Source organism: Lepidothrix coronata, unplaced genomic scaffold (assembly GCF_001604755.1).
Source record: "Lepidothrix coronata isolate B3197 unplaced genomic scaffold, Lepidothrix_coronata-1.0 Scaffold57, whole genome shotgun sequence".
Taxonomy (NCBI): Eukaryota; Metazoa; Chordata; class Aves; order Passeriformes; family Pipridae; genus Lepidothrix; species Lepidothrix coronata.
This window is the reverse complement of record NW_016690237.1, coordinates 2,603,375-2,616,919: the sequence shown is the minus strand read 5'-3', so window position 1 is coordinate 2,616,919 and position 13,545 is coordinate 2,603,375. Positions and strand designations below refer to the sequence as shown.

Genomic DNA, 13,545 nt, shown 5'->3' with positions numbered 1-13,545 from the left:
CCTAATTAGTTTCATAAAGGTTAAACCATATGACAATATAGACAGAGTTTGATAATTACATGCTTAATTTAGGAAAAGAAGTGCTCATAGTGGTGAAATTACTAAGACTTTTCTATTCTTCTTCCTTTATATTATTTCTATTTCATTCAAAGTGAATATATCATCAGGTGGAGAAATATGGAAAAATAGCCTCCATAGGCTGATATAAATAGCTATCGAGAGCCATGCAGAGTGCTCACAGGAATAAAAAACACCAATCCCCCAAAACCAGGGAAGGGTCCTGTTACAATATGTCTACCATAGCAGCTGCTATATTCACACATAAAACCAGACCAAACTGAACAAAACCAAACATTTCTTCTTGACAGATTTTATGTTAGTTGGATAAATTTAGTACAAATAAATTGATTTCCATAGAACTATTTCTGATTTAAGAAGGTATGAATGAATCAAGATTAAGACCTGAGAAGTAGCATTTTATGGTACTCTGTTGCAAACTGTCTCAAAACCATCTTGTTCTTATGGTTCTGGAGAAGTAGTAAAATAAAACAAAACAAGAAGCACAAATAATTTGTTTCCTTTTTACAGCATTTCAGTAAATGCCAAATTCCAATTACCTGTATTAATTAAATAGCTTCAGCACTAAGAGGTTCTAATCTTCAGCAAGAGAATCTTTCTATGACTTCCAGCAAAGGGAAACTTTCTATTGACCAGATATCAATTAGGCTTTCTGTGTTCTTGCAATGTGAGATTGCTAATAATGCAGTCATTTATGAGATTGCTAATATATCTTTGCTGTTCAGAAATGAAAAACAACAATGGAAATGCATTTTTATCTCCTTATGTTAGAGGGATTTTAGATATTAATTCAGATATAATTTTAATAGTCCTAATGTAAATTTTACTGGTACAAACCTCATTCCTGACCTCTTTTCTCCTTTCAAACAAATCTTAATTTCTTTTCAGCTAAAAATAATGGCATTTGAATATGTTCAAAACTCATGAAAAATCTGAATTTTAATATGTAAGTGTAAGAATGGACCAAAACTAAGTTATTCACTCCTCTGGCAAAAAGACCCAAAACAAAACAAACCCCAATAAACAAACAAAACAAAAAAAACCCCAAAGACACAGAAGCTCTCAATCCTTGTTAAAGAAATGGGAAAACATCTGGTCAGGGCCAAAACAACTTTTATCTAAAATTATAAAAGCCTAAATATTCTAAAACTATTTTGGTTAATATTAGAAACTGGTTTTATTTTTGTTGTACAGTCATATAATAATGTATATACGACACCATTTTAAGTAACTTGCTTTCTCTCTGTTTTTAAAATTTTAAAAAGAACGCTATCTTAAAGATCCTTAACGCTCCTCGTCTGTTTCTAAGAGTGCTTAATTTGACCATACCCTTATGGACACATAATATTTTGCACTGTATAAAATACTCTGATTCTTTACCTTCTAATGCTATGTCTGTCAATAAGTAAATGAATTTGGAAATAATTCTTTCTTCTCAAATAGGTATCTGACACAACAAAATAATCACTGTAATGTAGGAACAGTATTAGTTTATAAGTGCTGCTTTAAAATTACTCCCATTATAGACATTCACTTCTACAATCAGCAGGTGATAATCATTCAGTTCTGAGCCTGACACACTGCAACTGTCACCAAAAGACACTTTTAATGATTATGTGAGTGAACTTTTAATCAGGTAGTTGCATAATTACCTTTTGAATACACACACACAATTAAATTCAAAATCTCAAAGAGAAACTTATAGAGTACCAGATGATTTTGGAGAAGTAGGTACCAGCACTAAATGAGTTCAGAAACCTAACTTTTCAGCTCGACTATTTTTCATCTGGCATAAGTATAGATTCTATTAACCTTACATGTGATAAATAGTATCTTTCCTCTGTGAAAACACATTTTAGTGAGAAAAGCATTAAATGGTATTTGAATAGCAAAACTTAATCAATAGTAAATGGAAACAGTCCATTTAAGTTCTTGCTCTGCTTTAAAAAAATTAAAAAGTAATTTAACTGCACAAATTGAGCATTAGTCTCTACTTGACACAAGAATATCACAGTGTTTGTCTTTTCTGACTAGGAGTAAAGGCTCACAGTTACTTCTTTCATCCAATAGCTGCTGTTTGAAAGATTTGTCTCTGATATAATCTCTGTTTCCTCTGGAAATCACAGGACACTTGACCAGAGTGCTGCTATTTCCATTGGGGAGGAGAAACTGGTTTTGAGTCACTCAACAAGTTTTGTAAGTGTTTCTCTACTATAATGACTGTTGTGATTTAAGCCCAGCTGGCAACAAGGCACCATACAGCTGCTCACTCACTCCCCTCACTCCGGTGAAATGGGGAGGAGAATCAAATATTAAACTTGTAGGTTGAGATAAAAACAATTTAATAATTGAAACAAAAAAAATATAATAATGATAGTAAATAATGACAATGATAATAAAAGAAAAAAAAACCAAGGAAAACCAAGTGATGCATTTTGCTCACCACCCACTGACCAATGCCAGATCCTGTCCCCAAACCCCAGTTGGACCCCTCTTCCTGGTAACTCTCCCAGCTTACGTACTGAGCATGATGTTCCATGGTGTGGAACTCAAACTTGGGCCAGTTTGAGCAACTCATCCCGGCTTTCTCACAACTTTTTGCGTATCTCCTCACTGGTAGATCATGAGACAAAAAAAAAAGTCTTTGACTTAGGATAAATGCTACTTAGTACCCACCAAACATCAGTATGTTATTGACATTATTCTCATACTGAATCTAAGACACAGTACTGTACCAGCAACTGAGAAGAAATTAAGACTATACCAGTTGAAACCAGGATAATTATAATTTCCTATGGACAGTTGTGGATCATTTCTTCTATGTAGACACTCTGTACCTTTAAATTATATGTCCAGGTGTCATTCATTAAACATTAAATTAGGGAAAATTACATACTTATTGCAAAATACCTAATGGCCAGTCTTCGCTAGCGAAGATTTGGGAAAGGTCATTAACCCTTTGAGCCTGCGCAGTGGATTTTTTAGGTGAGACACAGCGTGCGCTGAACTGAGCCCACCCTTTAATCCTGAGGTTCGTCTGCCAGGGCCGAGCAAGCTTGGACAGTGGCAGTGAGGTCCCCAGGACGTAGGTTTGTTTAGAGTGACCTTCTCTTAGATGGATTGCCTTACAGGGCTGACGAGCTCCATCTGCCCGGCGGGCTGGGAATCGAACCCGGGTCGCAGCGGTGAGCCTCTGGTGGTCTAGTGGCAAAATACCTAGAAGGAGGACAAAGGATATTTCTTCATGAATTAGAACACTTCTCAAAATTTTTTGATAACTTGAGAAGTGTTAAAATCAACAGGCAAATACTAGAAGAAAAGTGCTCTCACGTGGAAGAATAAACTTGTCTCTGACATCTACTTATTGTTCTTTTCTTTCTTTCCCTAACTGGGATAATATGCTCCTCCCATTTTGCATCACATAGATCCTTTTCAACTTTGAAGTTGTTTCTAGGAGAATAAACTACTTTCGAAATCTTGATGGAAATAATTAAGGCAGTCCAGAAGCCTTTTTTTCTTTCTTTTTTCTTTTTTTTTCCTGAGATACTTGGGACTTGTCTGTATTTTTAAACCTATCGTCCACAAGACTCCTTCGTCCTGATCCCATGATCATTTATGTCAGACAAATTTTAGTGCATTTGCTGTGTCTTTTAGAGTAAGACAACTCATTCCTTCAAAATTAATCTGAGGTAAAGTTCTGAGAAACAGCAACTTTAGAGATCTCTCTTAATAGGCAGCATGAATTACACTGTGCTGGATTTACCTCCCTCTCTGCTTAACATTACACTAAAGTTGTCCCACTTATTTCATTACATTATGCATTGTCACATACTATTTTTTCTGTAAAAACATCCACACCAGTATGTTGCAACACAGACCTCTCATTAATACAGACACTTTAAATGGCCTTTGGTGAGCTGATCATACCCGCAATTATGATATGGCATTGTCTGAAAGCTTTTACTGTGCTTAGTAGACTCCTATATATCAGCTAAGTTGGATCTGCTTAGCCATCTTTTGGGGCTAAAACTTAATTATTTTGACTATTAAAGACTTTTGTATGTTACATTTATATAAAAACTGGTATCTGTATATATACATGTATTTCTCCATATATTTATGTGTGCCTGTGCACATGTATATACATTACCAAATATTTGCTACGGTAAAGCTTCTGCTCTAAATTATTGCTGTTAAATGAATGTCCTACTGTTCTAGATAAAACTAAATTGAAGGTTTTATTGATTTGCTATTACAGATGTTTGGGTCACTACAGATGTTTGTTCTTGTTGACTATTTACTAGCTGTGTGGAACAATGCTTTGAGAAAATCAGAAATGAAGAAGACTTTATTACGTCAATGGCAATTTCGTGAGATTTTTACACATTTAAAATTGATTAAGAATGTTTCAGAAGTGTTAACATTGCATTGCAATTCTCAAAAATCCGTCTGAGCATGGGTTTTATCTGTTCTTATAAGAAAAGCGGTCCCCTTGGGATTTAGATCTGAAAAAAGGGAAGAAAGCCAAAACTGTGGATGCCTGTCATGCACTTTACGTGTGCTTCAAAGACTACTTTAACAGCTAAAAACTCTATGTTTACTGAGAACATAAATAACCACAGGATATTCATTGTGGGAAGCTCTCATTATTCAGTCCTATTAAATGTCAAAGTGTCTGAGAAAATTAAATAAAAAGGTCTACTGATATGAACAGATAAACTGCAAGCCTTGTAAAATATATGAAATGGAACTCAAGGCAGAGCTAAATGAAGAATTCTAATATAATATAAAGCACATTGTCATAAATCTTTTCAAGTTACTTACATCATAAAGAATTTATTTACTGCTGACTACTTGTTGCTCACTTCTGAATATTTCTTCATCTTTCCAATTCTTAGTATTGAGAATCAATAGAAAATGAACCATGAAGACTCTGGGACTCAAGGGGGATGATGCGAGTAAAAGAGCAGCAAAAGAAATAACAGCAGTGATATAATAACAACAGAACTCCTTGCCTGATGCTATAGATTTGTATATCTTGTGCTGTTTTATTCACTGAGAACACAGAATATTCTCATTTTTGTTCCTAGTTTAATAAATTGATCACTAACTTTCTCTTCCTATTGATGCACCAAATATACCCAGCAATGTTATAAATTTTAGGCATAATCAATTGCAGCCATTTTGGAACACAGAAGAGAGAAAATGAGACCATTTATTTCCAAACCACTGTTTAATAATAAATGAAAGCTATCTTTCGTATATATAAACAAATAATTGGGGGGGTTGTTGTGCTTTTTTTTTGTAAAGCACATGTACTTTTCATATTGCTTACAAACTGAAGTCAACTTCCATGGCCTTGAATTATCAGCAGTTGGATTTCCTAATAAATTGTCACATTTATCAGCTATTTCTTTAGCCCTAGGAGTATTTTTATTAACTGATAAAGCAAGCATTCTCACTTTTATCTTTGTGTCTTAGATTTAAAAAGTATTGTGTGACAATTTGATCAACACTGTCAGATCTGATAAGCTTAAACCAGAAGTAGTGTCATCTATTCAAACCAGTAATTGGCACATCCAGTCATTCAAAAATAGTTTGTAGTACAGGATGTATGCAAATTTTCTGGTTTTGTTTCTCTGATGCATGGTTATACAGATGGACTTTACATTCAAGGATTCACTTGGTTTTTATAAGTACCACGCTGTTGAGTTGCTAAGCACAACATGTGGGGTTTCTTAGGAAAGGACTTAAAAGGATTTAAACAATAACACTTATGTTATATTTAACATACATTTTTTTCTGAAAAATATTGAAATCTATAATCTGCATTGCAGATATTCCCAACAAATCATTTGAGATGGTCAGCTCTGGAGCAGGTCTATTCCACAGCGGAGATGGAGATCCTGTTTCCTGAGCCAGGGAAACCCCTGGGGAGTGCCAAGACTCTCACAAAGGCTGCTGTAGGGAGGGCTGCAAAAGAATGAGCAAACAGAGCGAGCAAACAGAGTGTGTTGTGGCAGCCAGGACATGATGCAGCTGTTTGCAATTTGTTGAAATGTACAAGGTTTGCACTAGCCCACCGCTTATTCCTGCCAAGGTCCCTCTGAACGACACATTCCATGAAGGGAATCAACTCTACCACTCAGTTTGGTGTTGCCAGAAAACCTCCTGAGGGTGCACTCAATCCCACTGTCCATGTCATTGATGAATACATTAAATAGTATTGGTTCCCACACAAAGTCCTGAGTACATAACTTTTTACTGGTTTCCACTTGGACATTGAGCCTTTGACTATAACTCTTTGGACATGGCCATGCAGCCAATTTTCTGTCCATCTGACAGTCCATCCCTGAAACCTATATCTCTCCAATTTAGCAACAAGAATGTTGTAGGAGACTATAATTATTATTTTTACGTAGTTAAGATAACAGTAAATTGGTTTTGCTTTCTCATGGTCACTTTCTTATTTGCAGAAAAAAAAGTAATATTTCCTAAGACGTATAGAACTCTTTTCATCACAGTTTTGTGCTGAGTAGTATTTACCTGAATTACTGACCCTTTTTATTCAGCTAGATGACCCGCCCCATATGATACAGGATTGTATATCAGGAGTATAGCTGATGATTATTTCAAAGGTCTCTTATCTCATTTTCTCCTTCATAGAAATGAAGCTGAAGAGCAATGTGAAAAAATATGAATAACACATTATATTTGTCGTTGTTTTATTCTTGGGGTGCTTCTTTAAAAAATGACAATATTTCTTTTGTCAAGTTTGCATATAAATAATAATGAGAAAAATTAATATGATTCAACCCTATTAAGCACTCCGATATCTTCCAGTTTCCATCCTCAAACAAATGCAAGATGATATAAAGCAATAGGAACACATTATTTGCATGTATTTTGCAATTGATTGTAAGATGATACTATACCTAAGTAGCTAGTGACTCTATGGAGTTATGGATGGTTAGTTTCTCTGACAGTGAAAGACTTCAAAAGACTATAGATTCAGATATTTCTAGTTCCTTAGTGGTTGATTTGGCTACCCAAGGAAAATGTAAGCATTTTTGCTAGTGTTGTTGTCTTGTGAAGTGGAACTACACTACACAAGTCCTCTTTTGTTTTATAATGTGAACAAATTTGAAAACCTTCCCTATAATAAAGAACTCTAGCAAAACAGAGATGCTTTGTTCTGAAAACAATTCAGGCAAGTTTGAAGGATGGAGAGAAACATTCTTGTGAGAGGTGAAATTTACAGAAATAGAGAAAGAGAATATTAAATGTTTGATTATTTTCAGTGGGTTTTAATCTGATTTATGTTTGTTACTTCCAGTAATTGTAGATTTGTGTTTTAATGACTATAATTAATAATTGAGCTCATGTTTTTCCAAACATGCATGAACTAATTTTTGGTCAGTATCACACTAATTTACTATATGCCCTCTGTCTGCAGAAAGATTTATAATATTTCATTACACCTATGGAGAAAATGCACCCTCCTGAAGGGACAAGTTTCATTTACAAAGAATTATGTGACATATAACAAAGGAATGAAATAGCTGTTCTAAAACAAAGCCTGAGATTGCATGGTGGACAGGAGGTCACTACCCCAATAGGTATGCAGAAGAAAAAAAGAAAATAAGAGGAAGGAACATCAGAAAATTTCTTTTTTGAATGATAACCTTATGTACCCCTCCACTCCTTCTGAAAGTTCCCACAGATTTGTTCTGAAATGCCTAAAAACACACTTCATGGAAGAAAAATTAAATGAAATGTTGAAGAAGAACTGTTTTGGTGTTATTAGTATAAGAGAAGAATAAAGTAGTAAATGAGTTGTAGACAAAGTTATCCAGGAAAAAACACTGACCTTGACTTGAATAAAGCATCAACAAAAAAGTCAGTTGCATTATTAAGGAGATTAATTAATAAATACTTTAGGAACTATGAATAGATGAAAAAAAATTCTCAGAGTAATGAAACAAAAAATAGTGTTAGAGGTCAGGTAGGGAAAATCAGATACTGATGTTTTAGAAAGAAAATTTCAAAATAGTCCCCACAATATGTAGTTATATAACATTGTACACCAGAAAGACAGAACATATGAGTTCATGGAGGTGGAATGCGTAAAAGAACCCTGAAAACATTATTATGAAGATATACTAAAGATAATGAGAGATAACATGCATCTTAGGACTAAAATGGAGAATAGGATGATAAGGGGATTAAGCTTTCATCCTTGCAAATATATCCCTATCATTTCCAAATAATAATTTGAATTTCTATGCCTTCCCAACTAACTTTAAAAAAAACCAAAAACAACTAGCTCTGTTAATTAATTATAGAAAACTAGAAAGTATATACTGTTGTAATGTTACAGGAAGACTGTATATATCTAATGCTAGAAAACAAGAATATGTATTTTCTCAGTGACTTCTTCCCTTGCCCCAAACCAGCTCTTCAGGATAATTAGTGCACAGAGTAATTGAAGACTATAAACGTTTATAGCCAGGGAGGTAAACAAGCAATTAGTGACAGCACAGGTGTGAAAGGAAGTTAAGTGAACTTACAGGGGAGCTATGCTGGAAGTATACAGTCTATGTTTGCCTTAAAATATGACAGTGTACTTAGGGAGATCTAGAAATAAAGCCAAACATACATGCACAAAAACAACCACAAAACCAAACCTCACTCCCCCCCAAAAAACCCAAAAAAACCCTCCCCAAAAAACAATGAACCAAACAAAAAACCAACCAAACAAACAAAAAACTAACCAACCAAACAAACAAAACCAAAAATCACCAGAATCAAACAAGTAAATAAGGAAGGAATTTATCAATACCACTCTGGAAGAAAGTTTTTGTGCTCTTGAGTTGGATTTCAGATTGTCTGAATGAGGTGGTGCCCTTCAGGAAACCAGTTTAGGTCTGAAACAAAGCAGTACAAATAAAATCAGGGATGAAAGCTGTCACAAAAATATAGTCTTGGTTATACTGATATTTCAGATGCACAAAGACATCAACCACTAATGAAAGTTAACTTATCAAGCCCCTTCCTTCCTAAAAGAAATGTGGTGTATTTTCATAGAGATAGTTACTGCTCTAAAACAAGACCCAGGAGTGAATTTTGTTCTCTTTCTTCTTTCTGTTGATAAGACAGGAGTTGGCCTAAAAGCTATGGTCTCTCTGCAGGCATAGAAAATGTCTTTTCAAAACCAAAAAAATAAGTGTATTTTTATTGCCCTGCAGGAATGAATGGATTAGATCTGGATGGCAATCACAAGTAGGCAGAGCTTCCTAGAGATCAAGTAGATCTGGTTCCCTGTGTGGAAGGAATAGAGAACATCCCTCTGCATCCACAGGATTTGTAATCTTTGTGTTTAATATTATCACAGAAAAAATATCTGTAAAATAGAGCCTTTCTAAGTATCTAGAGTCTTATAGATATATGATGGAGAAAATTGCTAAATGAGCTATCTTGGTATTAAGCTTGACATGAAAAAGAGTATTTTTTATTTTATAAAGCTAATTCTTGAGTTTTAATTGAATTCTTTTAAAATGTTAATAATTTAGTGTATGTAAAACACAGAAGAAAACAAAACAAAAAACGGCCTGCACAGAGCTGTACAGTTTACTCTGGCACAAAGGTCATTGCAGCTCATTCGTTACAGAGGAGACAGAAGTGGTTTTCTACCTATTTTTTCCCCTGAGACAAGAGATTCAGACTACCACTTGTGGGGGAAAAAGAAGGAAGACAGGAAGGCAGGAAGGAAGGCAGGAAGGAAGGTAGGAAAGCAGGAAGGAAGGCAGGAAGGAAGGCAGGAAGGAAGGTAGGAAAGCAGGAAGGAAGACAGGAAGGAAGACAGGAAGGAAGGCAAGAAGGAAGACAGGCTTCTTTCTAAATAATTAATATTTATTTGTTCAAGGCATTAGTCAGATGAACAGTGTTCTTCTATTAAATGTATACAGCCATTTCATACAAAAGAGAACATTCTCTTGGACATTTATATTTTCAAATGCATCTGTTTTGTTTTGCAAAGATTCTGCATATATACAGAAATATTCAATTGAATAAGTACCTTCAGTGTGCAGCTTCGATCAATTGTGAGATAATGAACTAAAAGTAATTTTCTGTACTAACTTTTAAATTTTGGTTCTCTAATTTTTTATTGCAAGAGAAAACTAAGAAATTTATCTGGGTTTTAATACTATAATGAAATTCTCATTAAGTATTTTCTGTAACTATTTGTTAAACTGTTAGAAGAAAAAATATATTAGACATAATTTTATGCCTCCAGGCTAATCAAATTCCAATTAAAATTAAGCCTTTAGTAGACATTTAATCTCTACAACTACTTTATGAGATGCTTATGTTGCAATATATGCTTCACCATGCTGGTCCTGGCAGAATTACATTACTTCAAATGCCCCAGAGGTAGCCTGAGGCAAAACCTTTTGCTTATCCATCTACTGTTGCAATCCGTTTCCTGTATATAACTTATCGTGAGCTACTTAAGTGTATCTGGCTCCAGGTATTCCAGTTGCTTGTTCACACATCATTCAGCAATACTGCTATATTGTCAAATCCAGTCAAATGAAGCTTTATATGGGGAAGATTCATTAGTCTTCTTTATTTTATTAGGTAAATGATTGACTGCATTAAGAGCCTAGAATGAAACTTTATAGCTTGCAATACTTGAATAAAGGAAAAGTGGAACAGCTGTTATAAACAACCATGCTAGATTTAGTGCAATGTAATAAAAATCTAGATGGGAGTGGGGGGTAAATAAGGTCACTTTCTCTAATACGACATACACTATGTAGTAAATAATCTGTTTAACTGAATGTGGAATTAGGGAAATCAGAAGCTAGAAGCTGTGGAATTTCTACCTTGACTTTCTGAAGTAAGAAACTGAGAAGAAAGTATAGGAACAAAACAGTAGACCTTTTCCTAGAATATTAAGATGTGGAAAAGGAATTACCTTGAAAGTAATTAGAACAATTAGGACAGAACACATTTAAATCTGGTGTTATGTGGAAGTGCAAAAAACCCTCTATCATTATTGTTATGCTTAAAGAAAATCAATGTCAATGCTCACATTTAGAATATGTGCCATAATATAGTATAGAATTTCATTTAAATAAATTGCTTTTCATTCTTTTTACCTCCTTCATCAGCTGGTGACCCAATACTGAAACAAAAGTATACTGACAATCAATAAATAATAGTAATATATTTTGCATTTTATTGTAGTTTTCCAACCAAATAAAATTCTCTGAAAGTGCCAAATATTTAGTTGCTACTTTTTTTCTTATATGAAGTTGTCATGATCAGAAATTCTAATGAAATTGGGTTAGAAAGTACCTTCAATGCTTTCATTGTTTCTGTCTAACATTTTATCATTTATCAATTAAATAATTCCTAATATCTTCTGCAGCCTTTCTCAAACACTTGCAAGAGTGAACATTCAGCAATCTAAGTGACCTCTTTTTGTGACCCTAAAATCCTTCCACTTACTTTGCTCTTCCTAATATCTAATCTAAATCTCCCTCACTGTTACGTATGCCCCTTACTTCTTGCCCTAACTTCACTGGCCCTGAAGAAAACATTTTCTCTCCCTTTGACACAGAGATTTAGAAGTTTATAAGTTAGAATGCTCCTTAAACAGATAAAATTAACCTAGCTCTTTCATTCTTTCCTCATCATCTCATTTTTGAAATCTCATATCATTTTTTCTTCTCTGAATTTTATCATTGCAGTCATCAGAAACATTACCATGTGCTGGATAAAACAGGCTGGAATTAGAAACAAAGTGTTCTTGATGAAAAGGAGGTTTCCTTCATATGAGATCAGCTGTATCCAGGATCTAAGGATTTTGCTAAAGCCAAAGTCTTAATTAGCAAATTTAACACATCTTGAACTGTTCTGTAGCACTGAGACCAGCTGATACAGAAGAGTCTGTGGTAACAATATCAAGCCTTTTAATGTGCAAACCAGTGTGGTTACACGTAAAATGACTTTTGGAAACAGTCAGCCTGTGTTAGATGCAAGAACATGCACAGAAAGGCTTTAGAAGAGTAATAATTAGCAATGACTGCAAACATGCCACCATAGCTCTGACAGTTTAATACTTCAGATGATCATGTCCCTGTAACCAGAAACATTCCCTGGTATTGTTTAATTTACTAGTATAAGCTCAGAGTATCTTTAAGATAAAAATGTATGAAGATATACCACTACTGTCATATGTATACCATATATATATATATAATTATATATACATATAAATATGTATATATATATAAATATATATATATATATATTTATATATACATATATAAATATGTATATATATAACTATGTGTAACATAGTATTACACCAAGAAAACACACCAGCAAAACTCTAACCTATGTGAAAATGTGGTCTTAAAAGGACAGCTATGCTAACTACTTCTTGAAATCACTAAGAAACTGCAGATATCCTTTTGGCTTGTGTTTAGTTAATCATCTAAGAACAAGAATCTTCTTGGTCCAAGAAGTTTCTTTTTCTTAGCTTAGAAAATTTTTTGGTCTTCCTTTGAAGCATCTGCAGTTAGAAAGGAAATGTTGATTCCTGTGCTGTGACAGAGGGATATTGAAAAAAACCTCAGATGTCTTATTCTCATATTCTCAGGGCTAGAGATTCATTTGATTATATAAAGGTAACAGATTTTTCCTTATTTATATTCATAGGATCTGTTCTTCCTTTTGCTAAGGAGCTCTAGAGCTCCTAAATTCCTTGAGGTTTCAGAGGCTAAAACTCTTGCTTCCTGATCTAATCTTTAGTATTAGCTGGTTTTTCCTAGATTTTTGGTGTTCATGTGCTAAAGATCCTAAGTACTATGGGAATATAATTTTGTTACTGTCTGTATGGAAACAGAGCAAGAACATGTGAATATGTGGACTCTACTGAAGTTCCATCTCATAGATGTGACTGACTTTAATTGTCTTCGTTATCCCTCTTAGGTCGATGTTTATATATATTCTGCTTCTTCATGAAGCTTGATAAGACTTCATAAATATCTGTTGGGATATCTCTGTCTCACAAGGAAGGGCAGGTTTTTATGCCTTCCTTGTTCAATTTTCCAGTTCCATCAGCTATAGTGGTAAAAAACAGTACTTAAGCAGATCTTACTTCTTGTGATGTCTACACTGTCACAATGTAGGTGTGACATCAAACCAAAGCAGTGGTACAGGGATCCTTCAGAGCTCAGACATGTTGTCCAAAAACATAGGGCCAATGAATTTTCTGGATCAAATCACTTAAGTGTCAAGAACGTTGTTATGATGTAGGAAAATATTCACCACACATCTTCCTCACTAAATTTTTGCTTGTCTTAAGTTAAAAGGCCTATATCTAAAGCAAAAAAAAAAACAAAAAAAACCCAAAAAAACCCCAAACAAACCAGCAGCACCATAAATTTAAAT

General features: G+C 34.3%; 1 long non-coding RNA gene across 1 annotated transcript in view; it reads right to left on the bottom strand.

Annotated features, from left to right (window-relative positions):
• Positions 1-3,246: 3,246 nt before the first annotated feature.
• The window catches only part of LOC108498206, a 16,944-nt gene continuing 6,645 nt past the window's right edge, over positions 3,247-13,545 (bottom strand). Inside the window, exons 2-3 of the long non-coding RNA XR_001875109.1 lie at positions 8,921-9,005; positions 3,247-3,294 (exon numbers count right to left, since the gene is read on the bottom strand). This is a non-coding gene — a long non-coding RNA (uncharacterized LOC108498206). The remainder of the gene's footprint in view (positions 3,295-8,920; positions 9,006-13,545) is intronic.